Here is a 27916-nt window from a genome sequence, read left to right as displayed (position 1 = left end):
CAGGCGTCAGGACCCAGCTCCCTGCCAGATGCGAAATCAATGGACAGAACACATCCTCCCCGCCCCCCACGCGCGGGAACTAATTTCTTAACAGACCGTTTCATGAAGAGCGGAGACTGTGCCACCAAATATAATAATACAAGCACGTGGAGGTCGCTGGCGCATCTGTTCTGAGATGTCACTGTCATCACACGTGGGCCACGCTCGGAGGGAGGAGCGCCTTGCCTCTCAGCAGCGCTGAGGGTTTCAGGAAACGCCTCCACGGAGAGCCATCCCCCCTGCAGGTCCCGGGCCCCCGGGAGCGAAGGCAACACCCCGGCAGGCCCGTCGAGGCCCATTTAAGTACACCCACGGCGATGCCTACAGAGCAGAGATCGGCCCCCTACTGCCCTGCTTTCACGCGTGTTTCCACAACTGTGCTGCGTCGTTCCGATGGGGACAAGGAATCACTGCCGTCCGGAAAACGTCCACTGGTGTGTGTCACTCAGAGCCAGCACAGGGGCTCCCTCAGCGCGGACGCGCAGGACGGGCAGCGAACAGGCCCCGCCCCGCTGGGGAGTCCAGGTTCTCCGCTCCCGGTCCGGGAGCTGGCGGGCTGTCCTGCAGCACACGCTTCCTGGTCACTTGTCAGGAGTGAGACAGGGACACTGGCTTTGCTCATTCAGAAGAAAGAGCCAATGACGCCGAGGCACGCAGTACGAACAGGGAGAGGGAGAGGAGGCCAAGTTCAGGTCCGGCGGGTTCAGGTCACTGGCCGGGAGGTGAGTTCGGGGCAGCGGCACCGATGGGGCTCTGGGACCTGTGCCTCCCGGGTTCCCATCCTCGCGGGGGATGGGCACGGTCTGCGGCCCATCTTCTCTGACAGCTGCGGCTGTACCGCTCCCCGGCCCGCCCACACGGTGCCCATTGTGTATCAATAAAAAGAAGCAAGGGAGACCTGAGGCCATTAGGGTCCATCCGTGGGCCCACGACTCAAGCGGTTGGCCCGATCCCCTGGGCATTTCCCTCCTCATCGTCGGGAGTGGGAAAACGCCACGTAAAGTAGCACGAAATGATGAGACGGAAGAGGAAGGAGCTCTAGAAACGGCACCAGGACACCACAGCGCCCTGGGCGTGGCTGCCATGGTTACGGAAAAGGAACGCCAGATGCTGGCACGCCACGACCAGGTCTGTGCTATTTAGTGGGACGCCCCCAGCCTGGCTACAACGTTGGTGCTTCTTGAACAGGGAACAAACAGTGGACTGTCTCACTTCTCGGTTCCTGGGACTCTCAGAGGGAGGGCACCGCCAATAACAGAGATGGCCTCGAGCCCATTGTGTCAATGAGACGCAATCTGGTCCGAGGAATGGAACCGTAAGCCCACTGGGCCATTTCCAAACGTGAAGAAGGGATCCATTCGCCAAAGTCACAGGAACCACAAAGCCGCTGAGATTTCTCAGAAAGCAAACAAACCCGAGGAGGAACCTGCACTTATGCTCCGGGTTCACCTGGACACACAAGGACTCCTGCGTTGCTATCTCCGTGTGCGCGCGCGGGAAGCAGTGTCCGTGGGCTCGGACTGCCGGCTGAAAGGTAAGCTTCTTGTTACCGGAAAGGCACTGACCCATCCCTGCCTTCTGAACAGCCTGTGTGAACGCCCATTTCCACTCATAATGGGTGAAGGCCCGTCAGGGCTGGGGAGCCACCCTGATGCCCTCTCTGGAGAAGTGGGAAGAGATTTCAAGATGACTGAAGGTGTGTCCTTGCCACACGTCAGTCCCAGGGAGTATGGAGTGGAACGTAAGTCCCCTTCCAGTCTCCTCCCAATCTCTCCCTCCAGAGGCAGCCCCAGAGCTCCTGCCACCTCCGTGCAGACATGGTCTTTGATGTTATCTACTGGCACACATAATGCCGTTTTTTAAAAAAAATATTTTTATTGATTTTTTACAGAGAGGAAGGGAGAGGGATGGAGAGTCAGAAACATTGATGGGAGAGAAACATTGATCAGCTGCCTCTTGCACACCTCCCACCAGGGATGTGCCGGCAACCAAGGTACATGCCCTTGACCGGAATTGAACCCATGACCTTTCAGTCCGCAGGCTGACGCTCTATCCACTGAGCCAAACCGGTTTTGGCCAAACGCTGCTCTTTTAACAGCAAGCGGTGGCCTTCTGCGTAGTCTGTGACTGTTCCATAAGAGTTTGCTTCGTTCTTAAAGAGCTGCATGTATTCTCCGTTGTGCAAACACCGCACCGAATGTGATGGGCCCTCTGTGGACGGGCATCCAGGTCAGTTCCAGTCCCGGAGGCCGCAGTGATGCTGAAGTGAACATGCTTAGCTGTCCTGACGTTTGTGTACCCAATGCAAGCACACTGGTGGGAACAGCTCAATGTGGAGTGTCTGGGCCAAAGGGTAAGTGCTTTTTTATTTGTGATAGTTATTGCCAAACTGATCCTTCTGGACGCTCTGCCCACTCATATTCCCATGACTAACGTGTTTCCTCATACCTTTCCTAGTGCTTTGAAAAAAATGATCACTGCCAATCTGATAGGTGAAAAATAGTATCTCATTGGGGTTTTAATGGCATTTTTTACTAAAAAGGTAGATCTGTTTTTTGTTGTTGTTAAATGAAGCAATTTATATTTTATATTCCGTGAATTTTCTGTTCATTTTCTTATCACCAATTTTTGAAATTTCTGCTAATCTTAAGCATAATTTAAAAATTAAAAAACACAAACTTGAAATATTACAACGCAACAATTCCCCACTCTAAAATCTGACTCCCTATGTCACTTAGCATTAGTTCCTAAAATTATGGTTTGGTGGGGAGGAGGGCGAGTGGAAGTGGAATTGGGAGAAAAGAGAGAGAAAGAACAAAACTCAGCACAGAGCCTAAAGTCTAACCACAGTGAATCAGAATTAAAGCCAAAGAACAGAAAGAAATCATCAACCAAAATATAATGAACTTCATCATAATCGTCTGTGGCATTTCTATTTATTTCTCCATCTGAGGTTATATTAGAACAAGTGTCAGAATTTCAGCTCTGAAATCCTATCCTTAAACTTAACCAGACTAAACTGGATTCAAAATGAAATCATTCTGGGACACATATTCTAACCCGCCAAGCTACTTCACACCATGCAAATGATTTCCTTATTTTCTGAAATTGGGAGAATGGGATTTTTCATCACATCTAAGCGGTTAGCTGCTTCATCCGAATGTTCGGAAAATGTCTGAGGCACAATGATCATAAATGCGACGGAAGCTAAAAAAGGTTGTAGCCGTGAACAAGGTCGCTAACACGTGAGGGTGGGAATCTCCAGGCCATCTTCACCTTTCTTCTCCTAGACGCATTCTCCTGCAAGTCTTGCCCTTTCTTTCCTTGAAATCCCTTTGCCCTCAGCACTCACTGCTACTGTCCTGTTTCGACCCTCATCCCTTCATCGCGGTACCACTGCTTCGGACTTTAAGTCCATCGCTGCCTTCATCAGAACTTCACTCATCCTGAAACACAACCCAAGTGGATTTCACGGCACTTGAGGACCTACCCTGTTTCCCCGAAAATAGGACAGTGTCTTATATTAATTTTTGCTCCCAAAGATGCGCTAGGTCTTATTTTCAGGGATGTCTTATTTTTTCCATGAAGAAGAATACAGTACACATTTATTGTTAAATGAAAAAAAAAGGAAATTTATTACCTGTATACGGTACGGTAGTACGGTAGTTGTTAACACAAACCAGACAAACTGTGAATCCTACAGTATCAAGAATTTACTCATTTATTCAATGACAATCATGTCATCATCTTCTGGAACATCATCCTAACGATCCAATTCCTGAATTTTCTGGTGAATTTCTTGGGACTCCATTTCTTTCAGAATCAGTGGACCAAATCTCTCATGTTTAGTCTAGAGGGGCCTTATATTTCACTCAGAAGGAAACCTGTAAGTAGGTCTTATTTTTGGAGAATGTCTTATTTTTGGGGAAATACGGTAAGTGTTCACTACACGCCAGTAGACTAGCCGAACAAATAAATATACAATAGTAGCTCTTCCATTTTGAATCCACGCCCAGGTTTCTGCCTTAGCATCCCAGGACAAGAGTCAGGGCTGGATCTTGGGAGGGTCATGTATTCATTAAGAAGTTAAACTTTATAGGACGTAGAGAGTCACCAATGGCTTTTAATCAGGGGATGGAAGAGCATCCTAATCCATTCTTTGCTGCCCAGAGGCTGAGCTAAATTAGCGGCTTCTCCTGCCTTTTGATTTCCAGTTGAACCACCTGTGTGCAGTCAGCACTCACACTCTCCCTATTGCTTCTGCTCATGTTCTTATTCAGTTTGTGCAAAACTATGGATCCTCTGGTGACAGTCTAACTTCTGTGCACAGCTGTTGCCCTCTCTTATTCTGTTTCTTCTCCCCCAGTCTCAGTTCTCCTTGGGACCTCCTCTATCATCATGGCTTCAAGGACCACCAATAAGGTGACAATAGACTAGCCTTCCCGCCCGTCAGATGGCTCTGAATTCCACATCGTTCTAACCAATAGCTGCTGTGTACCTCCAACAGTGCTCCCACGAAGATCTCAACATGGACCCATGCAAAGCTAACCTTTTTTATACTTCTTGAACCAAGCAGCCACCCAAATCAGAAACCCGGGTGGCCACGTCGGTGTGAGTGGGACAGAGCCCATGCTGGCATGGAAGAGGCTCTTTTGTTTATTGAATCAGACTTGGCTCCCTGGTGGTCCTTGGGGATCATGAAGTCTGGGCGTAACACTCCCTATCCCTAACTTCTCTCATCCAATTGGTGTCAATCCAACTTTGTCCCCCGTCCTGCATCAATCAGTTCCTTTCCGTCTCCACAATTACAGATTCCCAACCACATCATCTCCCACTGTGGCCAGTTGTCCTAGTCAATTGCTTTGCCCCTTGGCTTCCATTCCAGGAAACCATCTTCTTACTCTATGACTGAACGTTCAAAATAAAATCATAATTTCAATGAGGATGATCTGCAGAGGATTTATGTACAACAGGACAGCTGATAATGGCATGGGTGGGCTGTGAGGGAAGCAGAGTGATAACAGAGATGAAGACAGTACAGAGATGATTGTGTCACCACCAAAGCTCTGAAGGGACAGGGGAGGGACTAGTTACAGGAAGGAGTAAGTTATTTAAATAAGGTCACCTTCTGAAGGGGAGATGAAGCTGTTCCCTGGTGATTCTTCAAGGGAGGAAGCCTGGAGAACAAAGACCTTGACCTCACCCTCTCTTGCTATCTCCTGCTTGGACTACTTAATCACTGGCTGAACTCAACTGGAAATCAAAGGGCATGAGAGGCCGCTAATTTAGCCCTACAGCTCAGCCTCTGGGGTGTAGCAGGGTGGAGGCAGCAAAGAATGGATTAGGGATGTGTGCTCTTCCGTCCCCTGATGAAAAGCCATTGGTGGCTCTCTATGTCCTATAAAGTTTAAGTTCTTAATGACTACATGACCCTCCATGATCCAGCCCTGACTCTTCTCCCGGGATGCTAAAACTCGCGTAGATACACCCACGGTGAACCAGGTCTTCCCAGACTGCACTCACAACATGGATTCCCAGGTTCGGTCAATCTATTCACCCAAAATCAATTTACTCATCACCTACTCTAGAAAAGACCTTCCTGTCTCAGGTATATAATTGGCCACATTCTTTTGTGATTTCATTATTTATCTACAGACGTTTATCTAAGCATGTATAATGTCTTATTGTCCTTATTTGTTTACATATTTATTTTTGTACACTAAACAGTGCAAGATGCTGAGTAGGAAAATCCACTGATGGCTGAATGAAGGAATGAATTTAAGTATCAGCTCAAGTCCAATACCATCCAGGAGGTTTCCCTGACCCCACCCCATGCCGATCTTTTTTTTTTTTTTTTTAAGTATATTTTATTGATTTTTTTTTTTTACAGAGAGGAAGAGAGAAAGATAGAGAGCTAGAAACATCGATGAGAGAGAAACATCGACCAGCTGCCTCTTGCACACTCCCTACCGGGGATATGCCCGCAACCAAGTACATGCCCTTGCCCGGAATTGAACCTGGGACCTTTCAGTCCGCAGACCAACGCTCTACCACTGAGCCGAACCGGTTTCGACCCCATGCCGATCTTCACAGATATTCGTTACCAGGGTTTAATGTTTAATCATTCCCTACTTATTTTACTGGTTTTTGAATTGTTTTCTTAGTTAGACCACAAGTGCCTTGACGGCAGAAATCATGTCTGCTGTTTCCCTGACAACACAGTTTGAGACCATGCTAGAAATTAAATAAATACTTGCTTTGAGAAGCAGGCATTTAGAGCAGGAAATATATATACATATTTTTGGAATCTCAAAATCAAATACTTATGTGACCACAAAAGTTGAGTCAATTGGTAAAATTGATAACAAAGGTGGAGATGGTGGCCTCATAACACTAATACCTACTTATTCCCAGAGACAGGAAACCTGGCTTTTATGTAAACATGTCCACTTTTTAATGGTTGGTTCAAATAAAAAAAAAAATCTCATTTAACCCAGGGACCACTCTACCTTTCTAAGAGAGGAAGGCACAGCTGTCGTTTGACCAAGGGCTTCTAACTTCACTGATCTAGGTGATACTAGATGTGAGTGGGTGGTTATTGGTCAGGAAACATTAAACATTTAGCTGGGAAGTCTGGGCACTTGAAGCACTTCATTCTCCCTTAAACTGGAACCTTAAGTGGAGGCTTCTGTTTACAGCTTTTCCCAAGAACATTAAGGGCGCACTCATGTAAGACCTACCCTGTTGACGACTGTCTGCCTGGATGTATACCGTGTCCCCTTTACTTTGGCCTACCAAATATGTTCAATTAAAAACAGGTCATAAAGGACAGTGAGTTCTACTGACCCTGAAAGCCAGAAAATGTTAAATGCCAGAACTGACAAAGAATTAGAGGCTCACATACCAAATGACCAACTTCTTAAAAAAAAAAAATATACACACACACACACAAACACACACACATATGTGTGTTTTTAAAAAATATATTTTATTGATATTTTACAGAGAGGAAGGGAGAGGGACAGAGAGTTAGAAACATCGATGAGAGAGAAACATCGATCAGCTGCCTCTTGTACACCTCCCACTGGGGATGTGCCCGCAACCAAGGTACATGCCCCTGACTGGAATTGAACCCGGAACCCTTCAGTCCACAGGCTTATGCTCTATCCACTGAGCCAAATCGGTTAGGGCAAAAAAAAAAAAAAAAAAAAAAAAAGTAAAAAAAAGTATTTTTTTATTGACTTCAGAGAGGAAGGGGGAGGGAGTGAGAAGAAACATCAATGATGAGAGAGAATCATTTGTCATCTGCCTCCTGCATGCCCCCTACTGGGGATCGAGCCCGAAACTGGGGCATGTGCCCTGATGGGGAATCCACTGGCTGAACTCACCTGGAAATCAAAGAGCATGACACCTTCTGGTTCATAGGTTGATGCTCAACCACTGAGCCACACTGGCCAGGCAGACCAGCTTCTTAACGAAGAGGCTCAATCAGATGTGGAAAGACAAAAGAGAAAAGAAAGAGGAGTCGGACCTTCTGGACCAGAGCCATGTCAGGAAACATAATTTCTCCAGCAACCTGCTTTCACACTCTCACACACACACACACACACACACACACACACACACACACACTCTATCTCACTCAACAGTCCATGGAGTGGGCGGGGATTACACAGATTGGACCAATGAGGAACTGAAGCCTGCAGATATGCAGGAAGATGCCTTGGGGCATTAGCAAATCCAGGATGGGCACTTTTGTGTGCTGACCTCAGCTCTACCTTTACCACACTGCTTCACCCAGGGCTGGTGTCTCCCCCTTCAGGAGGAAGGCAACAGGTTGAGGAGCTGCTAGGCCTTGTCTATTCCTGAAAAAATACACAATATTTAGTAGGAAGAAGGGTCATTCAGCAATGAATTCTCCTCTGACAGCTGAAGGGCTCTTAGGGTTGTTTCATTTAATCCCCAGAATGACCCTGGCAGTTGACTCAACAATAAAACATGTCTATAGTTAAGTGTAACGTAGGGAGCGTGGTGTGGCTGAGAATTCACCCCACTATGTGGAACCAGAGACCAGGTGTTCTTAGTCTCTGCCACTGTGACTGGCTGCCAGGATGAAGTAGCTGCTTCTCTTTGGGTCAAAAACCTACCTTAAAAAAACCCCACAAAACCAAGGTCCTAATACGTAAAAAGCAATTCCTTTTGAGGTACCATCCTTTTTGGGAAAATATAAAACGAGCCACATAAAAATTAAGAGCAGCAAAAATAAGACTTCAATTTTTAGTTGTAGAATTTAAAACCCTATCTTATGAAAGGAGAAGAGGGAAGAAAGGGTTAGAAAAATGGAGCCTAGGGAAGAGAGAGTGAGGAGACAGGGAGATAGGAAGAGGCATTAAAAAAAAAGAAAACGAGACCTAGAAAGTGACATAATCAAAACGAAATGCATTATTCCACATAGAGACACACAATTTCAACCCAGACCCAGGCCAGGAAGACCACACCAACGCAGAGGGGCCAAATGCGAATGTAACACGACACAGCAGAGCATCTAGCTGTCATTTTATAGCTCCAGGCGAAAATAAAGGCGCACTGTATGGACTCGGAGCTGGGGGCCAGGAGTTTTCAATACAGTGGTTCTGATGATGTATGCTTCTCTTTCATGCCTTATGGAAGCGTTTAAAAAGGAAAAAGGGAGCCAAGCTGCATGGCCAAAGTGTGGGGAGGGTGCGGAAAACACTCAGGGGTTGAACGTTCCACCATTATTTCTCTATTGAAACATGACCCCGTTCTTGGCTTCTTATTTGCTCCCTTTTCCACAGCCCGACCGTAAACTCCCACACACCAGTGTAGCCGCGGAGCGGAGACAATCATCCCAGCAGCTGCTCAAGCTGTGGTTTTCATTAGGGGGAAAAAAAAAAAAAGTGCCTGGGTTTTAAAGGATTTCTTTTTCAACCTTGGGGCCCAAACTGGAGTGATTAAAACTCCATATACAGGGACACGAATGGTTTCTTAAAAGTACGATGGGAACACAGTCAGCGTTATCTATGGGGGGTGAGAACAGTTCAAATTTTAATGCCCACCATGGCTTCCTGCATGGAACTTGGACATAGGAAAGCTGGCAAAAAAAAAAACAACCACATAACAATATAGAAGCCTATGGGATAGGCCCTACATTGCATTTCTGCACATATTAGGGGTATATTTTCACCTCATTCATCAGCTACATAAAGCAAGACCGGCAAGCCACGAAGAAACATGGAGCCTTAAGTATATATTACTAGAGGCCCAGTGCACGAAATTCAGGCCTGCACCCTCTCACAATCTGGGATCCCTCGGGGGATGTCCTACTGCCGGTTTAGGTCTGATCTTGCAGCGGGATTGGGCCTAACCCAGCAATTGGACATCCCTATCACAATCCAGAATTGCTGGCTCCTAACCACTGGCCTGCCTGCCTACCTCATCGCCTCTAACCACTCGCCTGCCTGCCTGATCGCCCTAACTGCCTCTGCCTGCCTGCCTGATTGCCCTTAACTACACTGCCTGCCTATCTGATCACCCCTAACCGTCTCAGCCCCCACTGCCATGGTTTCATCTGGAAGGATGTCTGGAATGATATCCAGAAGGTTGTTTGGCTGTCCAGTCTAATTAGCATATTACACTTTTGTTATTATAGACTAATGAAAGAAGATAATCTGAAAAGGCTACAAACCCTACGATTTCAGCCATTTGACATTCTGAAAAGGCAAACCTACTGGAGACAGCAAAAAGATCAATGGTTTCCAGGGATTAATGGGCAGGGAGGGATAAATAGATGGTGCATAGAGGGTTCTTAGTGTAAATACTCTGTATGATACATAATGGTCGGTTCCTGCCATTATACATTTGTCCAAGCTCACAGATTGTACACCAACAGTGAGTGAACCCGAAGGTAAACTCTGTGTCAGTATAGGTGCATCGATTGTGACGAATGTACTGCCATGGTGGGAGAATATTGACAACGGGGGAGGCTATGTATGTGCTGAGGCAAGGGGCATGTGGGGAAATCTCTGTACCCTCCCCTCAACTTTGCTGTGGACCTACAATTGCTCTACCAAATGAGGAAGGAAGGAAGGAAGGAAGGAAGGAAGGAAGGAAGGAAGGAAGGAAGGAAGGAAGGAGGAAGGGAGGGAGGGAGGGAGGAGGAGAAAGGAAGGAAGGAGGAAGAAAGAAAGGAAGGAAGGAAGGAAGGAAGGAAGGAAGGAAGGAAGGAAGGAAGGAACAGGTGATGAACTCCTTTAGCTTTTTTTTTTTTTTTTTTTTAGTGAAGCTCTTTATCTGGCCTTCGATTCTGAGTGATAGCTTTGCTGGATAGATTAATTTTGGTTGTAGGTTCTTACTATTCATCACCTTGAATATTTCTTGCCATTCCCATCTGGCCTGCATGGTTTCTGTTGAGAAATCAGTTGACAATCGCGTAGGTGCTCCTTTATAGGTAACTACCTGCTTTGTTCTTGCTGCTTTTAATATTTTCTCTTTGTCTTTTGCTCTTGGAATTTTAATTATGATTTGTCTTGGTGTGGTCTTCTTTGGATTCCTTTTGTTTGGAGTTCTGTGCGCTTCCTGGATTTGTAAGTCTAATTCTTTCACCAGGTGGGGGAAATTTTCTGTCACTATTTCAGTATGTTTTCGATATCTTGCTCTCTCTCATCTTTTGGGACCCCCATAATTTTGATGTTGGTTCGCTTTAAGTTGTCCCAGAGTTTTCTTACATTATCTTCAACTTTCTGGATTCTCTTGCCTTCTTGCTTCTGCGGAGGAGTGTCTTCTGGCTCTTTATGTTCCAAATCTTTGACTTGTGATCTTCCATTCTGTTTTTAGGATTCTGTAAAATATTTTTTTCAGACAATGTATTCTTTATTTCTTGTTGATCCCTTATTATTTCTAGTTGATCCCTTTTCATATCCTCATAGGTCTCGTTTATTTTATCGGCCTTTTCTAGGAGATTCTTGAACAACCTTATAAGTGTGGTTTTGATCTCTGTATCCAGTCGCTTTTTGAACTCCATTTCTTTCGTTTGTGATCTATTTACTAGTCTCGGCATTTTCGCAGCTTCCCTGATGGGGTGGAGTTAAATTAAAGAGGAGGAGAAGCAATAGCCTGCCGCTGCTCAGAGCCTCGGGGCTCCGTTTCTGCTCCTGTGTTTAATGGAGGGCCAGCTTCCAGACAGGAGCCTGTCTGTGTCCCACCTCCTTAATGGGCCACGGCCAGCCCTGCCCCGTCCCCGCTGCCGCCAGCACTGCTCTCTCTCTGCTTCTCTTCAGTCTGCACTGACAAATGGCCCTGTGCTGGCTCCCTGCTTCCATCCTTCCTTCTCATCAGACGCCTGCGCTTCTGTTCACACAGAGCCAGCCGCTGAGCATCCTGCTGTCCCTCTTCCACGTGAAGCAGACTGCGTGCACCTGGAGGACTTGGCTCCGGGAAACACCCCCGTCCTGGGCCGTGATGTGAATAGGCTGCTCCGGGCGGGGGAGGGCCGAGGGGCACACAGGGGCAGGGCCCAGGGGCACACAGGCTGGGAAGCAGCGCCTTGGAGTAGGGACTTGGCAGGGCAGGGGGTGCATTTCAGATGAGCACAGTCCTGTATCTAGTGGGCGATCGAACCTTTAACAAACCAGAGTCCCTGGGGAAAGCTTAAAAAGCGCCATCAGCACTGAGTCAGCAACTCTTAGTAGTTTTTGAAACTACTAAGGAAATTTTTTTATTTCCTGGTCTTACAGTTCAATTTCTTTCTTTCCTTCTTTCTTTCTTTCTTTCTTTCTTTCTTTCTTTCTTTCTTTCTTTCTTTCTCTTTCTTTCTTTCTTTCTTTCTTTTAAATATATTTTTTATTGATTTTTCACAGAGAGGAAGAGAGAGGGATAGAGTCAGAAACATCGATGAGAGAGAGTCATCGATCAGCTGCCTCTTGCACACCCCCTATTGGGGATGTGCCTGCAACCATGGTACATGCCCTTGACTGGAATAGAACCCGGGACCTCTCAGTCCGCAGGCAGATGCTCTATCCACTGAGCCAAACCGGTTTTGACTAGTTCTATTTCTTTAAAAATAAAATCCAAAGAACACTTAAAGGGCCAGAGATACATTAAGAATTTAAACTATTTACAAATTCATATTGCCCTAGCCATTTTGGCTCAGTGGATATAGTGTTGGCCTGTACACTGAAAGGTCCCGGGTTCAATTCCGGTCAAGGACACGGGTCCACCCCAGCCCCGGTTGCGGGGAATGCAGGAGGCAGCCAATCGATGTGCCTCTCTCACATCGATGTTTTTCTTCCTCTGTCGCTCCCCCTTCCCTCCACTGTCTCTAAAAGTCAGTGGAAAAATATCCTCAGGTGAGGATCAACAACAAAAACAGAAAAACAGAAAAACAGATTCTATATCAATGCTGAATGGAAACTATGTCCAACAAACTGTCAATCATCAGAAAATGAGTAGCTTGTCCCAGGTCTATGTGTAGTGTTGATACAGAGGCTTATGGCACTGTCTTCATGAATATTGGGTCCATAGGAGAAGGGATAAAAATGCTGGCCCTATATTTTTGTGTAGACATAAGTACATCCTCATTCAGCAAGATATCACTTAGGTTTAGTTTGTGTTGATAGAAGGCGATGAGTAGTGAGGGAGAATGGGGTGAGGGGGGGAGCGGGGGTGCGGGGAAAAGAGGTTCAAGGACGGTCCCAGGAGTGTCCAGTGTTGCAGTCAAGGAGCAGCGATGGAAGCGAGCACAGCCCTGGCCTTGAAGTCAGGAACATCAAGGTCCAGCTTTCCAGCCGAGAAGACCAAGGCCCTCCCAGACACCAGGGGGGCCAGCTTCCAGGTCAGAATCTCAAGATTCTCTCGCAGCTTGCATGCCTTTGTGAGCGAGGTCACAGCCTCTGGTAGAGGGGAGACCTGGCCTACATGTCCCATTTGCTCCTGGTCTCTATGATCTCCCAGAAGAGGAGGCGGCTGATGGCACTCCATCTCCTTCTCTGCATCCTCACCTGCTCCCAGCTCTCCTCCTGGGCTGCCAGGAACACCCCCAAGTCCTCCCCCAACCCCCCCAACGTGGATTCATTTATTGGCTGATTTTCAAAATTCTCTTTAGGGCCCCACCTTGGTGTAGACACCGAGGAGGGTGGAAGCAGGGCGACGGGCTCACCGCGAAAGGCGACTCCTGTGTCATTTGAGCGTGAGCCAGCACCGCCCAGGCAGCCCCTGCCCAGCTGGGGAGGGTGCCTCCGGCTGGGACTCGGGATGCGGGGACCACGCTGAGCACCGAGTGGCCGAGAACATTGTGAAATTATGGTCAGAAACAAGCAGGTGTGTATATAGAGAGGGAGAGCAAGCAAAAAAACCCACACAGGCTGTCACCAAGCCAAACGCGTCAACTCCCAACCTAATTTAGCCCCTTTCCCATCAGAAAATAAAAAATCTGGCAAGACAAGTGAAGGCTTTCCAGAAGGCATGGTCCCTCCGACCCCAGGCGCTTCTGCTGAGGGACAGAACGCCAGGGTTTAGGCTCCCCTGGGGACAGCGTTGAGACAGGTGACACCCGGAGGTGTCAGAATGGTTATTTCTGTGCAAGTAGGATCTGCTGCCAAGTTCTTGTTCACCGAAACGCCTCGACTTAAAGGAATAAGAAACAGAAAAGTGCAAATGCTCTAGAGCAGTTCCGCATATGACCAGGGTGAGGATACAGCAGGGAAAGCAAGGCTGGTCTTGCTCCTCTCCCAGCCCAAGGGACACCTGCAGGGGGAGGCTGCGGAAGATTTTAGGTGGCAGAAGGCAGCGCCCTGGAGGGGGCCCACGGTGTGTGTGTGTGTGTGTGTGTGTGTGTGTGTGTGTGGAGAGAGGTAAAAGAGGAAGGAGATTGTAAACAGATGGAGTCCCTCACAGGGCACAGGCTGTCCTGACATGACATCAGACATACACCTCTTATACATACGTCTGCTGGTTTTTGTAACTTTGACAAAAAAAACTAAGGATATCCCAATTTGTCTTCCTCCTTTATAACATCCTTTTTTTTTTTTCTTTTAAAGAAAAAAATATTTTTATTGGTTTCAGAGAGGAAGGGAGAGGGAGAGAGATAGAAACATCAATGATGGGAGAGCGTCATGGATGGGCTGCCTCCTGCACTCCCACCCTGGGGATCGAGCCTGCAACCCAGCCATGTGCCCTGACCGGGAATCAACTGTGACCTCCTGGTTCGTAGGTCAATGCTCAGCCACCGAGCCACACTGCTGGGATGTAGCATCTATTTTTGGCAAAACAGGGAAATAATGAGCCCATCAGGGGACTACTTCTCCGTGAGAGTCCTGCCGTTCTTTCTCTCGGTAGGAGGGGAAAGCAGTTTTGCGGAGATGTGAGGGAACCACAGAGCTGACAGAAATATCGGAGACACCTGCAACACGAGGGTGGCTGGTCCCATCCCATCCTTTTTGAATGCCCACCCAGCCTGGGAGCTTTTAGCAGCGCTATTTCTGCCCATTCCTTCCTTCCTCCTCAAATATAGCCACCTACCCCCCACTGCCCATTTCCAAATTGGCACCATGATTAATGGTCCAGGCAAGAACTTAATTTCCTGTCCAGTGGGTCCAGGCTGATTTCCAATAAAAGAACTCACTCCAGACAACCATTTCCTCTCCCCACAGCTTCTAATCTTTTATTCAATTGTGGGCTTTCTTCCCTCTCAGTGTGAGAGCAGAATCGATTTTTGAGCTGCCACTCGGTGACTATGCCAGAGCATCAGAGAAGGCTGGAGCTGGGAGGGACCCTGAAGGCAATGCAATTCCCCCTCCCCTTGACATTCAGAGGGCATGGACCCGCCCCTTGTGTGTGCAGGCGGCAAAGTGGCAAGGGACGAGGGGCCTGCTGACATGCAGGCACACGGCGTGGGCCCGCGCGGCTCTCACTGCGCAGCCGCCTTCAGTGAAGTCATCCGTGTTCAGTTGGGAACTGAGCGCCATGGGAGAGCATTTCTGCCATTACGGCCCCGGGAAAACCACAACCAAGTGTCAGCCAAACCCCTCAAGTCCAGCAGCACAACTGCCAGGTCCAATGACTTCGGGACTCTTCACACACCCACTGCACATGCCATAAATTGTCCCGATAAGAACTGCACGTCGCCGAAACCGGTTTGGCTCAATGGATAGAGCGTCGGCCTGTGGACTGAAGGGTCCCAGGTTCGATTCCGGTCAAAGGCATGTACCTTGGTTGTGGGCACATCCGCAGTGGGAGGTGTGCAGGAGGTAGCTGATGGATGTTTCTCTCTCATCGATGTTTCGAGCTTTCTATCCCTCTCCCTCTCTATAAAAAAATCAATAATTTATTATATTAAAAATATATTAAAAAATATATTAAAAAAAAGAAAAGAAAAGAACTGCGCGTGTTCATCTCTTGTATTTCTCTCCCAGAAATGCTTCCCGGAGAACGCCACTGCCCTTTGTGAAATCAGTTCTGAAAGGAAGAGGCCCTGAGCAAGATGCCAATGACCGCATCACAGAGTACCTTCTTTAGATGCCCCGTGTCCCACAGGGAACCCCACTTCTTTCTGAGGCAGTGAGAGCAGCGGAGGGTCCACCTACTGCACAGATCTGCGGTGACATCCGATAAGCCGACCTAGGCAGAAGGAGGTAGCAGATACCTCCCTATTCAAGGCAAACGTACACGTTGGTGTTGTCTCTGGGAAATCAATCCCTCGGAAAATACAAATCTCATTTCTAACGACCTGATTTTTAGCTCCAAAGAGTTCAAGAAGGTGCCAGAATCAGGACCATCAAAGTCAGACACAACCTCCTCTGTGCATGACCAAAGGGAAAGCCAGCTACCCACGTAAACTTCACTCACACAATCAGAGGCAGAGGGTGTGCCCAGGAGTATTTTTTTTTTAAGTTGAGCCAGATAAACACGCACACCTCACACTCATTCGGCACCACAATCCCATGTCTGGCGTACACGCGTGAGCGGGAGCCCATGCTGTGGCCCGGTGTGTTGCTCTCCAGCTCACACACCGGAGGGTGAGACTGTGCCCGAGGCTCACTGCTTCCCAACCACATCAGTCACAGGGAAGAAGGACACGCTTCCCGTCCGTGACCTTTGAGATCTACAGGATCTAAGGCAGAACGTTACATTTTCAAAACTCACGTCTTTCCCACACTTAATATGATAATGAGCGGGGATGCGGGCCTTCCAAGCGGCCCAGAGCCAGGCGGCCAGAGAGAAGCGTTCCAGAGGCGATAGAATGTCTTCGCAGGGTATGATTATTTTCTGTTGAAAACTCAATTGGCGCTCCAAGCTTCCCAGCCTGCCATTAGTGGGTGGTTTGCTCAGCCCTCGGCCAGCCCGCCTCTGGTGAGCTGGACGGCGCATCTCCCCTCGCCGCCAGCGGCGCTCGGGTTTGGACCTTCCTCGCTTGAATGCAAAACACATTAGCTAAGTAACCAAACAGGCTGGGGGGAGGCCTCGCACAAGACCCAGCCTGGCCGGCTCCGAGGCTGTGCAAACACTCTCGGACGCTTCGGGGCAGCGGGGAGGGGGCCCCAGAGAGCGAAGGAGGTGGTTTCTTTCAAGTTCGAACACTTATCCGCCCACAAACAGAGCCCCCAGAAATGCATCACTAGAACGGAATGGGCTGGAAACCTAAATGCCTCTAACGAGGAATACCCACACCCCCAGAGGGGGTCACGGAAGGCATATGATCTGGTGAATCTCTGGATTTCCTTTATGCTCAGATAGGAGTGCTACTGTAACTATACGTTCTCACGTTCATCCATATGCTCCCCCCCCCCCCCCACCTCCTTTAGAAAGAGGGTGTCTGGGGAGGACAGGGAGGGGAAGGCACAATGGAAAGGGGAAGATCAAGTTCACATAGACACCCACCGGCCTTCTCACCGGTGAAGCAGAGAGGAGCCGGGAATGCTGGTTTCTGTGTGTGAGCATACAGCCTTGGCTTAAAAAAAAAATATGTGTGTATATATATATATATATATATATATATATATATAGTTGATTTTTTACAGAGAGGAAGGGAGAGGGATAGAGAGTTAGAAACATGGATGAGAGAGAAACATCAATCAGCTGCCTCCTGCACACGCCCTACTGGGGATGTGTCCGCAACCGAGGTACATGCCCTTGACCGGAATCCAACTTGGGACCCTTCAGTCCACAGGCCCAAGCTCTATCCACTGAGCCAAACCAGTTAGGACCAGCCTTTGCTTTTGAAAGGCAACACAAACGCAAAACCAAACGAGGAAGCAGGGAGCTTCCACACGCACACACACCTCCACCACGAGAGCAAAGGCCCGGAGCCAGGATACGTGAGCAAGGCCTCTGGTTCCTGGCCCTCAAAGATGGGGATGTTTCGCCCCTTTACAAACCTGAGCCTCATCCGGAGGCCCTGCTTACAGACCTGCAGCACCCGTGGCTTCCTGGAGCTGACAAAGGGCACAGCCAGGCGCAGCCATGGATCCCGGACAGCGGGGGACACACTGTGCTAGATGCTTCGGAGAAGGCATTCCTGGGGATGGGATCCACATGGAAGCCAATACTTTGCCTCAGGCAAACTGCCCTCCACAATAGGGTGGGCCTCATCCAATCAGTGAGCACCTTAGAACAGTGGTCGGCTCACCCAGGCCATAGTATTTTGTGGAAGAGCCACATTCAAGGGGCCAAAGAGCCGCATGTGGCTCTGGAGTCCCGGTTTGCCTACCACTGCCATAGTGGATGCACCGTTTTGCATCCCCAACAACAGTGTACAGGGTTCAATTTCTCCACAACCTCGTCAATGCCTGTCTATTGTTTTTTTTTTTGTTTGTTTTTTTTGTAATTGTCATCCTAACAGGTGTGCGGTGATTTCTTGTTGTGGTTTTGATTTGCATTTCTTTGCTGATGCATGACACTGAGTATGTTTTCATACACGATTTGGACATCTGTATGAAAGATACATGCTGTATCTTCTTTGGAGAAAGGTCTAACTCAGGTCTTTAGCCCACTTTTTAATTGTTTTTTTTTTTTTGGTTCTGTTTCGTTTTCTTTCCTATTGGGTTGTAGCAGTTCCTTATATATTTTGGAAATGAGCCACTGTTTGACAGACAGCTTGCAGGTATTTTATTACATTCTGTAGGCTGTCTTTTTTTTTTTTTTTTAATATATTTTATTGATTTTTTACAGAGAGGAAGGGAGAGGGATAGAGAGCTAGAAACGTCGATGAGAACGAAACATCGACCAGCTGCCTCCTGCACCCCCCCCCCACCGGGAATGTGCCCGCAACCAACGTACATGCCCTTGACCGGAATTGAACCTGGGACCCTTCAGTTCGCAGACCAATGTTCTACCACTGAGCCAAACCGGTTTCGGCTCTGTAGGCTGTCTTTTCATTTTCACTCTGTGGACGGTTTCCTTTGCTGTGCAGCAGCTTCTGGACTTGATGTGGTTCCCACTCACCTATCTTTGCCTTCGTGTCTGTGCTTTTGGTGTCATAGTCCTGAGACCAATGCCATGACCGACCTCCAGGAGTTTCCCTCCAGGAGTTCTGCGGTTTCAGGTCATACGTTTCGTTTTCGGTCAGCGTCGAGCTGGGCCATGTGGATGGCGTCGATTTGAGTTCTTGAGCACGTGGGTATCTGGTTTTCCCAGCGCCCTTTAGGGACTCTCCTGTCCTCAGTGCATAGTCCAGGCTCCCTGGTCAGAGGTCAGTTAGCTGTGTACGCCTGGGATTCTTTCTGGGCTCTCAGTCCCGTTCTACAGATCTCTAGGCGTGTCTTCATGCCAGTGCTATACTGTTATTTATTTTTATTTTTTTTTCTTCTATGTGGGATGGTTGATCTTGAGCCTGCAGGGAGCAAGCTGGCTCCAGACTTCTCCAAGTCCACATTTCTTTGCCTCCAATTTTTACGTGTCCAAAGACAGGGAACCACAGACATGCCTTTGTAGGAGGGTAAGAACTATACTATTTTAATTATTGTAGCTTTGCAGTATATTTTGAAATCAGGACACATGATGCCCCAAGCTGTATTTCTTTTTCTCAAGACTGATTTGGTTTTCCACAGTCCTGGGTGGTTCCATGGGAATTTTAGAAGTTCTCACAAGAGCACGTTTAAACCAAGCTCACTAAAGGAGAACGAACCGCACCTGCACTGCATCCAATCAATCTGCTACAGGTTATTATGTACCTTAGGAGAAGATATTAGTTTGCCTAATGTGTCTATATCATCTTCACAAGAAATAGTGGTTGCCATGGTTAGTGCTGTCTCGATCCATCTCACACTTAGATGTACATCCAAGTGTCAGCACCCACTCCTGCAGCCTGCTGGGGGCAGCCGGGGAGGAGACTCACAGACACCCCAACTCCCAGCTCTACTGCCCCAGGCCCAGACCCTGAGGGCTGCTGCCTGGTCCCCCTGCAACTCGGGCGCGGGAGCAGGGTTTCCCAGTCATGTCCTAGGCACACACTGGCAGTCTCCTGATCCCTGTTCCTTCCAAGGCTCAGATCTCCGGGGCCTGCGAGCATCCTGTCCTGGTCTTTTCACATCCCACCCCGGAGGAAGTCCTGGAAGTGTCCAGCTTGGTAGCGGGTATTAATATCGCCTCTGCGTTATATGTGCACAGCTGCGCTGCCTCCCCCGGCCCACCTCCGGACCCCACCTGTCAGACTGTTTCTTTTGAACTTGGTCTCTTTTTGGACCCAGATATCCAGCTGGACATAGATTGGCTGTATTCCTGCAACCTCTCGGTGCCCAAGATGATGCTCTAACCAACGGAGCCGCCCGGCCAGGGCAGGCTGGCTGTTTTCTTGCTGAAACCTGGACCCGCACTGCTGGCTCCTTCCCAAAAATGATGGAGAATTCCATCTCATCATGCTAAATGGGGAAATGCAACTGCTCACTGTGCTGAGTAAACGGCAACGTACTTTATCTAGAAATGCCTAACTGTTGGGATAATTATTTTGGGAATTAAATTACATGGGTAAAAAAAAATTAAGCTTAAGAATTTCTCATACAAAAACAATTTTCAAAACAAAATACTACCCAATGATAAACCACATGCATTTACTTGCACATATATTTGCAGTGATGTCGTGTCAGGTCAGAGAACCAGTGAGTAATCTGCAATAAAGTAGTCTATACTCTCAAGCAAACCAGAGAAGTAAAATGTATGAGCAAGTCAAGTATGTGCACAGTTAACTCTATTGTCCAGGCAAATGAATGACAGGCTCATGGCCTTTGTGAACAGGTTACAATGACCACACTCTAGCGAAATGTCTAGAAGACCACTGTTAGGAATCCAGTATTACTACCGCAGCAATCATTTTTTTAATCTAATTACATTATTGAAATCTAAAGCAGCACTAAAACTTGGCAAATTTTAAAAACGGATCATTTAGAAATATCATCTAATGACACAGTAGTAGAACAAAAAATTTTATGTGAAAAAAGACAAAGGATGAATCCATTCCTTTTGAATCCAGACTGAGTTTGGAGGAGGAACAAAAAAACAAAGCAAAAACAAAACAAAACAAAACAAAACAAAAAAACCCCAGGAAAACCTGTAAGAAGTCTCACTACAACCTGGACAAGGTGACACTGACTTGGTCAGACGGGCCATGAGCACATAAAATGGCAGTTTCTGGTTTAAATTGACTGAACAAGCCCGGCCGGCATGGCCCAGTGGTTGCGTGTCAACCTATGAAGCAGGAGATCACGTTCGATTCCTGGTCAGGGTACATGCCTGGGTTGCAGACTCAATCCCCAGTGTCAGGGGTATGGGAGTCAGCCCATCGATGATTCTCTCTCATCATTGATGTTTCTCTCTCTCTCTCTCTCTCTCTCTCTCTCTCTCTCTCTCTCTCTCTCTCTCTCTCCTCCCCTTCCCTCTCCGAAATCAATAAAGATATATTTAATAAATAAATAAATGTACTGAACAAGCCTGTGCTTATTTGACTCTCAGGATGAGAAGTAATTGATGAATTTCCGGCTGGGATTCACACGGACAACTTGATGACAATATCACAGGGGCAACGCGCCTGGAATCTCAGAACCAGGCGAGGATGGCACTACTGACACAGGTGGTCACCGGAAGGGTGCAGCCAGGCACAGCAGGCCACCTGTGGTGCAGTGGTTAGCCTCAACGTTCTGAACATTGGATGTGCTGACCACTAAGCTTATAGTAAGTCTACCATACACTGCACTGTGGCCTGGTTATATTTTAACTCCGACTTGGGTCAAGGTCTGGCGGTCACCCCATAAGCTGCCATGTTTATTAAAAGCTGACTACAATATCAGCATCCACATATTGCTAAACTTCAACATAACTGAAAAAAGAAGGAAACAAGTTAGGGCTACCCTCACAAAAAATAAAATTAAGTGACCCTAACTGGCCTAGATCTACCCATACGAACTCCCAATACAATTGGACCAGCCTTCTATGAGAAATTTTTTCGGTATCCTGCAGATGTTTTGCTAACATAAGGCAATCAATCCTCTTTATATAGAGGATCAATATCGTTAGCGGTAACCTGCTATATGAAAAATGTGTCCACGCCCTGGTTGACGGTTCTTTTGTTTCAGACTATGTATACAAATAAAATTCCAATACAATCAAAGGAGCTGGGCTCTCCTTTGGTGGCAGGAGAACAAGTGGCTTATTGTTCTGCTTATCTTTTTGGTGCATGAATATATGGAGATCAGACCGTTTACTTCTGGTTGTGTTTCAGACGCTGAAAGATGAAGGCGCGTGGAATCATTGGATTCTGGAGAACCCAATAGCTTCTGATTCAAGGACTTTGCATAGGGTCCTCCAGACGCAAACTTAAGCGGAGCTCAACGGAAGGGGCCAAAGAGCCTTGCGGAAGGCAGCGGGTCTGAAAAGACCCTCCCACAAAAGGGAAGGAGGCAGTGGCCAGGGTTAAAGACAAGGGAGGAGGCACCGTGTTCACACCACCTCAGTTCAATTCAATCTCAGTCTTTGCTTTGTTTACAGCCCACTTCTATATGGAAATAGATCTTGGAGAAGTCTGAATATAAGCCTGCCCCAAGAAAGCCAAGGTTGAGGCCTTCATTTATGGAAATATGCATCTGTTGTGTCTCTAACTACTAGACCTGTGCATACTACAATAAAAAAGAAAAGAAAAGAAGTGATGTTAAGACAGTTAAAAATAAAAAAATAGTTAAGAGAATATAAGATTAAAGTTTATTAACAAGAACATGAAAGAACAAGAAATGAATATAATGCCACTCTGTCCATACCAAGCATCATTCTGCAGCCAAGGGGATGCAAGGGCCTCTTGTCCTTGCTGAGCAAGGACCCCACGCCCTGGGTTCTCCCCCTCCATGCTCCCCCCGGCTGCTGGTGAACAAAAGGAAGAAGCGGGAGCTCATGTTGAAAATAAGGAGACAAGAGAAATATGAAAAAGAACCAAATTTAGAAAAATAAGCTTTTCAAAAGCGAACTGAGAGAACTGTATTAATTAGATACTAGAGAGTAAGTTTGAGTGAATGGAGGACTTCTTGAGAAAAAAAAAGAATCTTCCTTCTTTAGGTAGTGCCACAGGATGCACAAAACAATCAAACAACAACTGCTTTAGCTCAAAATCACAGAAAAAACCCAAGTCAATGTCAATGAAAAAATACGTGTTATGTGCAATGCATAAACATAGGAAAAAGGAGCACATGTAATAGGGTTTATAAGACAGCTACCACCCACACAGAAGTAACAGGAATATTTAAAGGAGCACAACAAAAAGTGTGGCTCACCCTCATCTTCGCCATCCTTTCATGCCAGGTCACAGCCTCGCTTGCTGGAAGACCCCTGTGGTGTCATTGCATTAGGTACATAAACCTTAAGCAGTTCACCAGTTTTGACCTGTCACTGCCCTGGGGAAGGCAGGACCTGGGAGTTTGACACAGTGTGACTTCAGGTCTCTTTCTAGCGCTATTTTGCAAATTCACTCTTGAAATTCCAGAGAACAAACCTGGCAGGTGTGGCTCAGTGGCTGCGCCCCGATCTATGAATCAGGAGGTCAAGTTCAATTCCCTGTCTGGGCACATACATGCTGCTTGTGGGCTCCATCCACAGTGTGGGGAGTGCAGGAGGCAGCTGGTCAATGATTCTCTCTCATCACTGGTGTTTCTCTCTCCCTCACCTTCTCTGAAATCAATTAAAAAATATATTAAAAAAGCAATTCTAGAGGATGTGATGAGGAGTTCTAGGACAAGAATGACACATGGGTTGAGGCCTCTTGCTAATTTGAAAACGGCTTCTGGAATCTGCAATTATTTCTTAAATAAAATAGAGATTTGAAAATCTCTGTGTTCAAAGTCGACTTTAATTTGCCTAGCTTTAACTTGTCTCAAAACTTTTGTGAAGAGCCACAAGGGAGTGCTCTAGAAATTATCAAAAGGATACATTATGCCGCTCAATGAGAAGACAGGCAGAGGGCCAGGCGGTGCCTGCGGTGAACAATACGAGTCTTAGTTTTGGCCAGAATCTGCCTCAAGAAGTTCTATTATTCTGGATGAATCAAAAGTTGGTGATTAAAAGGAAATTATTTATACCTCCCATTATCACAGGAGAAATGAAAAGTAGGCAACACCCAACATCAGCCTACAGAGTCAACCAGAGTTCAATTTAAAAGTGAATATACAGAAAACCCCCTGTCCCGCAGTGTAATTTACCAACTACAAGGAGAGGATATTAAAGCACCAAATGCAGTTTGAATATAAGTAACTATGTGACTGGCCCTTTACCTTTTAGGTGAATTAGGTCAGTCATGTACATGGTGAGAAACCCACGGGCACACACTCCTAGCTCCTTGGTATTTACAAAGAATTCTGTCTGAGGACAAATATATTTTTTCAAAATTCATCACGCATCCCTCCCGTTAAAATGTCCGGAATGACTCAGTTATCTAGGCCCGTAACTCTAAAATTTTAGACTATTTGTCCCTCAAAGATCATGAGAATGGAAATTGCACACATTGCTTGGGATTAATGGGGATCCCTAGATCCGACGTAGCAGACATAACATAGAACAGCTTTCGTTTCAAAGCCGGGTCCTCTGCACGTCCATAAAATTGATCTGAAACGCGTTCTAAATGCTGGAACCACTGAACTCGTCATGGTCCCCTAAGGTCTCCACAAACGAGAAGCCTGTTAACTTACCAGGACGGGAGTAGACAGAGTTAAACTACTATTGTGGATGGGAACTCTCTCTCTAAATAATCTTAAAAAAACAATGAACCAGGCTTTGCTCATGTTTGCAGCTCCTCGGCCAAAACCATGTACTAAATAATTAGAAATAAAGATCTGCACAGTGGTTTCCAAACAGCCAGCGAGAGCCCAGGAGCGCTGGAAGAGGTGCGAGAATTCTGTGCATCCGGTAGCATCTCCTACGGACAAGCCATTCTTCCCCAAAATAGGAATTTGCCATTGTCATTGGTCATAATCTAAAATCCAGTAAAATAATTTATTACAAATGAACATATTATAACATAGGCATAAAAGAAAGTGGGTAGCTGCTGAAAGAGGGGATACTATTAATAACTTAATACAATTTCAATCTGATCAGACCAAGGATAACCTTACTGGTTTCACCGCCTGATAAACTTGGGGTCACTCTGTATTTCCTTAATCCACAACAACAACATGGGTCACGTGGGCTTTTCGACTGTCACGCCATGAACATCGGACCCTGGATTTGGAAAAGGCCGCACAGAGGACTGAACACAAGGCGCGCTGCTGTTTGAACCCATCCCTCACGCTCCCCTGAGCTCCCAGGAGGAGTCTGCGGGGAGCCAGGAAGGGAAGGAGGAGCTCCGCCTGAGAAATCTGTGCATTCCCGGCCGCTGACATCACCCGCTGCCTTGGCGGGCCTCCAAGCCTCTGAGCAGCCGTCTTGTTTGTGAAGCGGGCGAGAGAGCGAGGGACCTGGCTTTCTGGTTTCCACCTTGGCAACAAGCGGTGATGGTGCAAAGAAGGGATCCCTTGTTACGGACAGTCACTGGCAAGTGTCAGTGAAGAAATCGGAAGAGGAAGAAAAAAAAAAAAGCGCTATTTGAAATGTGAAAAATCGCCCCCCTCCCCAATGACTCATTCAGTCTCTCTCCTCTCTAAATATACATACACATGGAGACATAAAAAAAGTCTATTTATGAAAGTCATAGAACCACTCTACAGTGTGGAAAGTAAGGCATAAAGTAACCCCTACCAACGCATCCTCAACGGAACGACTATGATAGGAAATATACCCATGAGGGGCTTGGGCTGGTGTTAGCACATGCCTGCCCCAGTTCCTTTGAAAGCAGAGGCAGGGTCTTTGTAAGACATTACCTAGGGACTCAGACAGCTAGCTGAGGTCTAAGGAAAGATAAGCGCTTCCGTTCCAAAGAGCGGGTGTCGGTCTTTGCAGCCATGAGTGCAGGCTCCCGGATGCTGCTTCCAACCAGAAGCAAGACCCCTTCCCTCCAGGAAGTCTGAAAAGTGTGAAAAGCAGCTTTAAAAACGGCTGTCCTTGCCAAGTCCCCTCTGGGAAGCTGTGGATCCCTCTCTCAAGCTCTTCCTGGGGCGTCTGTCCTTCGTGATTTAGCAAGCTATAAAATGAAGCGTTTTCATTTTCACTCCACGCAATAAAAAGGATTATGTGAGTTATAAAAACATCAAAGGCCCTGATGTAAAAACAAACCGAGCGATGGCCTCCTGGTTTCAAAATACACATGGAACCAAACGGTCAGGGTTTTACGTGTCTGTTCCACATTACGTTTTACGGCGTAGCAGGAATGCGAGGCGTGATGTTTTCATAAAACCGCCATTTATTTATTAGGCAGGGTTCGGCGTTCTGATTAATGTGCTGTGGCTTTGAATGGTGTGTCTATTTTTTTTTTTTTTAAACTAGGAAGAGAGCAAACATGAGAGAAATAGTTTATGAGAAAGTTGATGCACACACCGATCCAGGAACCTTTATGTTACAATAAATGAATTTCTCAGCCCTCTGGTTAAACTGGTCCTGCTGGCTTCTCAACAGTTGGTGTTTACGGTGCACTGTTGTAATTCTTCTTCTTCTTCTTCTTTTTTTTTTTTTTTTTTAAATATATTTTATTGATATTTTACAGAGAGGAAGGGAGGGAGATAGAGAGCCAGAAATGTCGATGAGAGAGAAACATCAACCAGCTGCCTCCTGCACACCCCCTACCGAGGATGTGCCCGCAACCAATGTACATGCCCTTGACCGGAATCGAACCTGGGACCTTTCAGTCCGCAGACCGATGCTCTATCCACTGAGCCAAACCGGCTTCGGCTGTTGTAATTCTTCATAGCATTAAAGAGAGTTGGAAGTAATCAATAATGCCATTTTCACATAAGGAGGAAGTCGTTTTCATCCAACTGCACTAAACCAGAACGGAACAGCCAGGCACCACAGGACGGACGTGCCTCTGAGACCCCAAGTCACATGTCCTTTCACCTCACAATTGTAGATCCACTTTCTTGGCTCGTCAATGGTTTGAAAGGTTATTTTTGGATTTATTACTCACTAATCTGACTCAAATGTATTAGGAAAGAAGACGTATGTACAACTATTGAGGCAAGCAGGAGGATAACAATGACAGTTCCTGGCACTGATTCAACTCGGGTATAAATAATACATTAATCAAGGACCAGACATTTTCCGTGAAAAGCGCTAAAGTATGGATTACAGGGCCTGGATGACGCAGGTTTCACACAATTCGGCCGAGTTCCTGAACACCGACTTCACTCGGCGGAGTTTAAGCCAGCGAAGTGTGCAGACAGGTAAGTTCAAGGTTGGCCTGAAACATTCAATGTCCTGGAAACCCGGATATAAATATTCTGAGTAACATCCCGAAAGGCAAAAGTATAAGTGTTACTAATGCAACACCTCCTCTTTCTTTTTTTCAGGCTTCTTCCTTGAACAAAAAAAATCGCTCCCACACAATTTTGCTTGCCAGGATGCGGAACCACAGTTTCAGTCCGACCAGTTAACCTCCATGAAAACTCTCAGTACATTCTCTGGAAAGATGGATTAAAATATTAGTTTCGGCTGGTCCGAGTGCAGTGGTGTCTTACACCTAAAATATTAGTTTCCATGCCAGACAGAAATGTGTGTGAAAAGGAACTTCCCTTCGGTGTAGGTACACAGCTGCTGATAGGCAGACGTATAGAATTATATGCAAGACGTGTTTTTCTGTGCAGAAGCGTTTTGTATAAAAATGCCCAAATTTGCATGGAAAAATACCGTGAAAGGATTGAAAAAGTGCTTTGAGAGCTAACAATTCCCAACGGCCAGACAGAAACAACAACCTCTTTTTCCTTCCCCACCCCAAAGCCTTTTTGAGCTGCAAGCTATACCCTTATCAGAAACCAGGTAGGCCCATGTTACAAATGCATGGCATTCTAACCGCTCATGCGGCGTCCATGCTTCAGGACGGTAACATTTTCCCTGGGAAGCGAGATTACAGGTGGGGTTGGGTTGCCAGATAAGCGCACAAAACCTTATTAAAAACAGTAGAGGGCCGGTGCATGAAATTCGTGCACTGGGGCGGGGGCAGGGGGAAGTCCCTCAGCCCGGTCTGCACCCCCTTACAGTCCGGAAGCCTTTGGGGGATGCCTGACTGCCGGCTGTTGGACATCCTTAGCGCTGCTGTGAAGGCGGGAGGGGCTCCCACCACTGTAGCTGTTCTTGCCAGCCATGAGCCCGGCTTCTGGCTGAGCAGCGCTCCCTCTGTGGGAGTGCACTGACCACCAGGGGGCAGCTCCTGCGTTGAGCGCATCGTAGCAACTGGTCATTCTGCTGTTCAGTCGATTTGCACGTTAGTCTTTTATTATATAGGATGATACTACCATGGGAGGGCCAAGTC

General features: G+C 47.0%; 1 protein-coding gene and 1 non-coding gene across 3 annotated transcripts in view; both read right to left on the bottom strand.

The window, feature by feature from the left end:
- Positions 1-27916, bottom strand: part of GAREM1 (GRB2 associated regulator of MAPK1 subtype 1) — a 138155-nt gene that overhangs the window by 31803 nt on the left and 78436 nt on the right. The window lies entirely within an intron of this gene.
- Positions 18859-18989, bottom strand: LOC118708556. The gene has a single exon (XR_004984630.1). It is a non-coding gene; the product is annotated as a small nucleolar RNA SNORA38 (small nucleolar RNA).

The sequence above is a fragment of the Pipistrellus kuhlii genome, unplaced genomic scaffold, assembly GCF_014108245.1.
Source record: "Pipistrellus kuhlii isolate mPipKuh1 unplaced genomic scaffold, mPipKuh1.p scaffold_m20_p_6, whole genome shotgun sequence".
Classification (NCBI taxonomy): domain Eukaryota; kingdom Metazoa; phylum Chordata; class Mammalia; order Chiroptera; family Vespertilionidae; genus Pipistrellus; species Pipistrellus kuhlii.
This window is presented reverse-complemented; position numbering and strand designations above follow the sequence as displayed.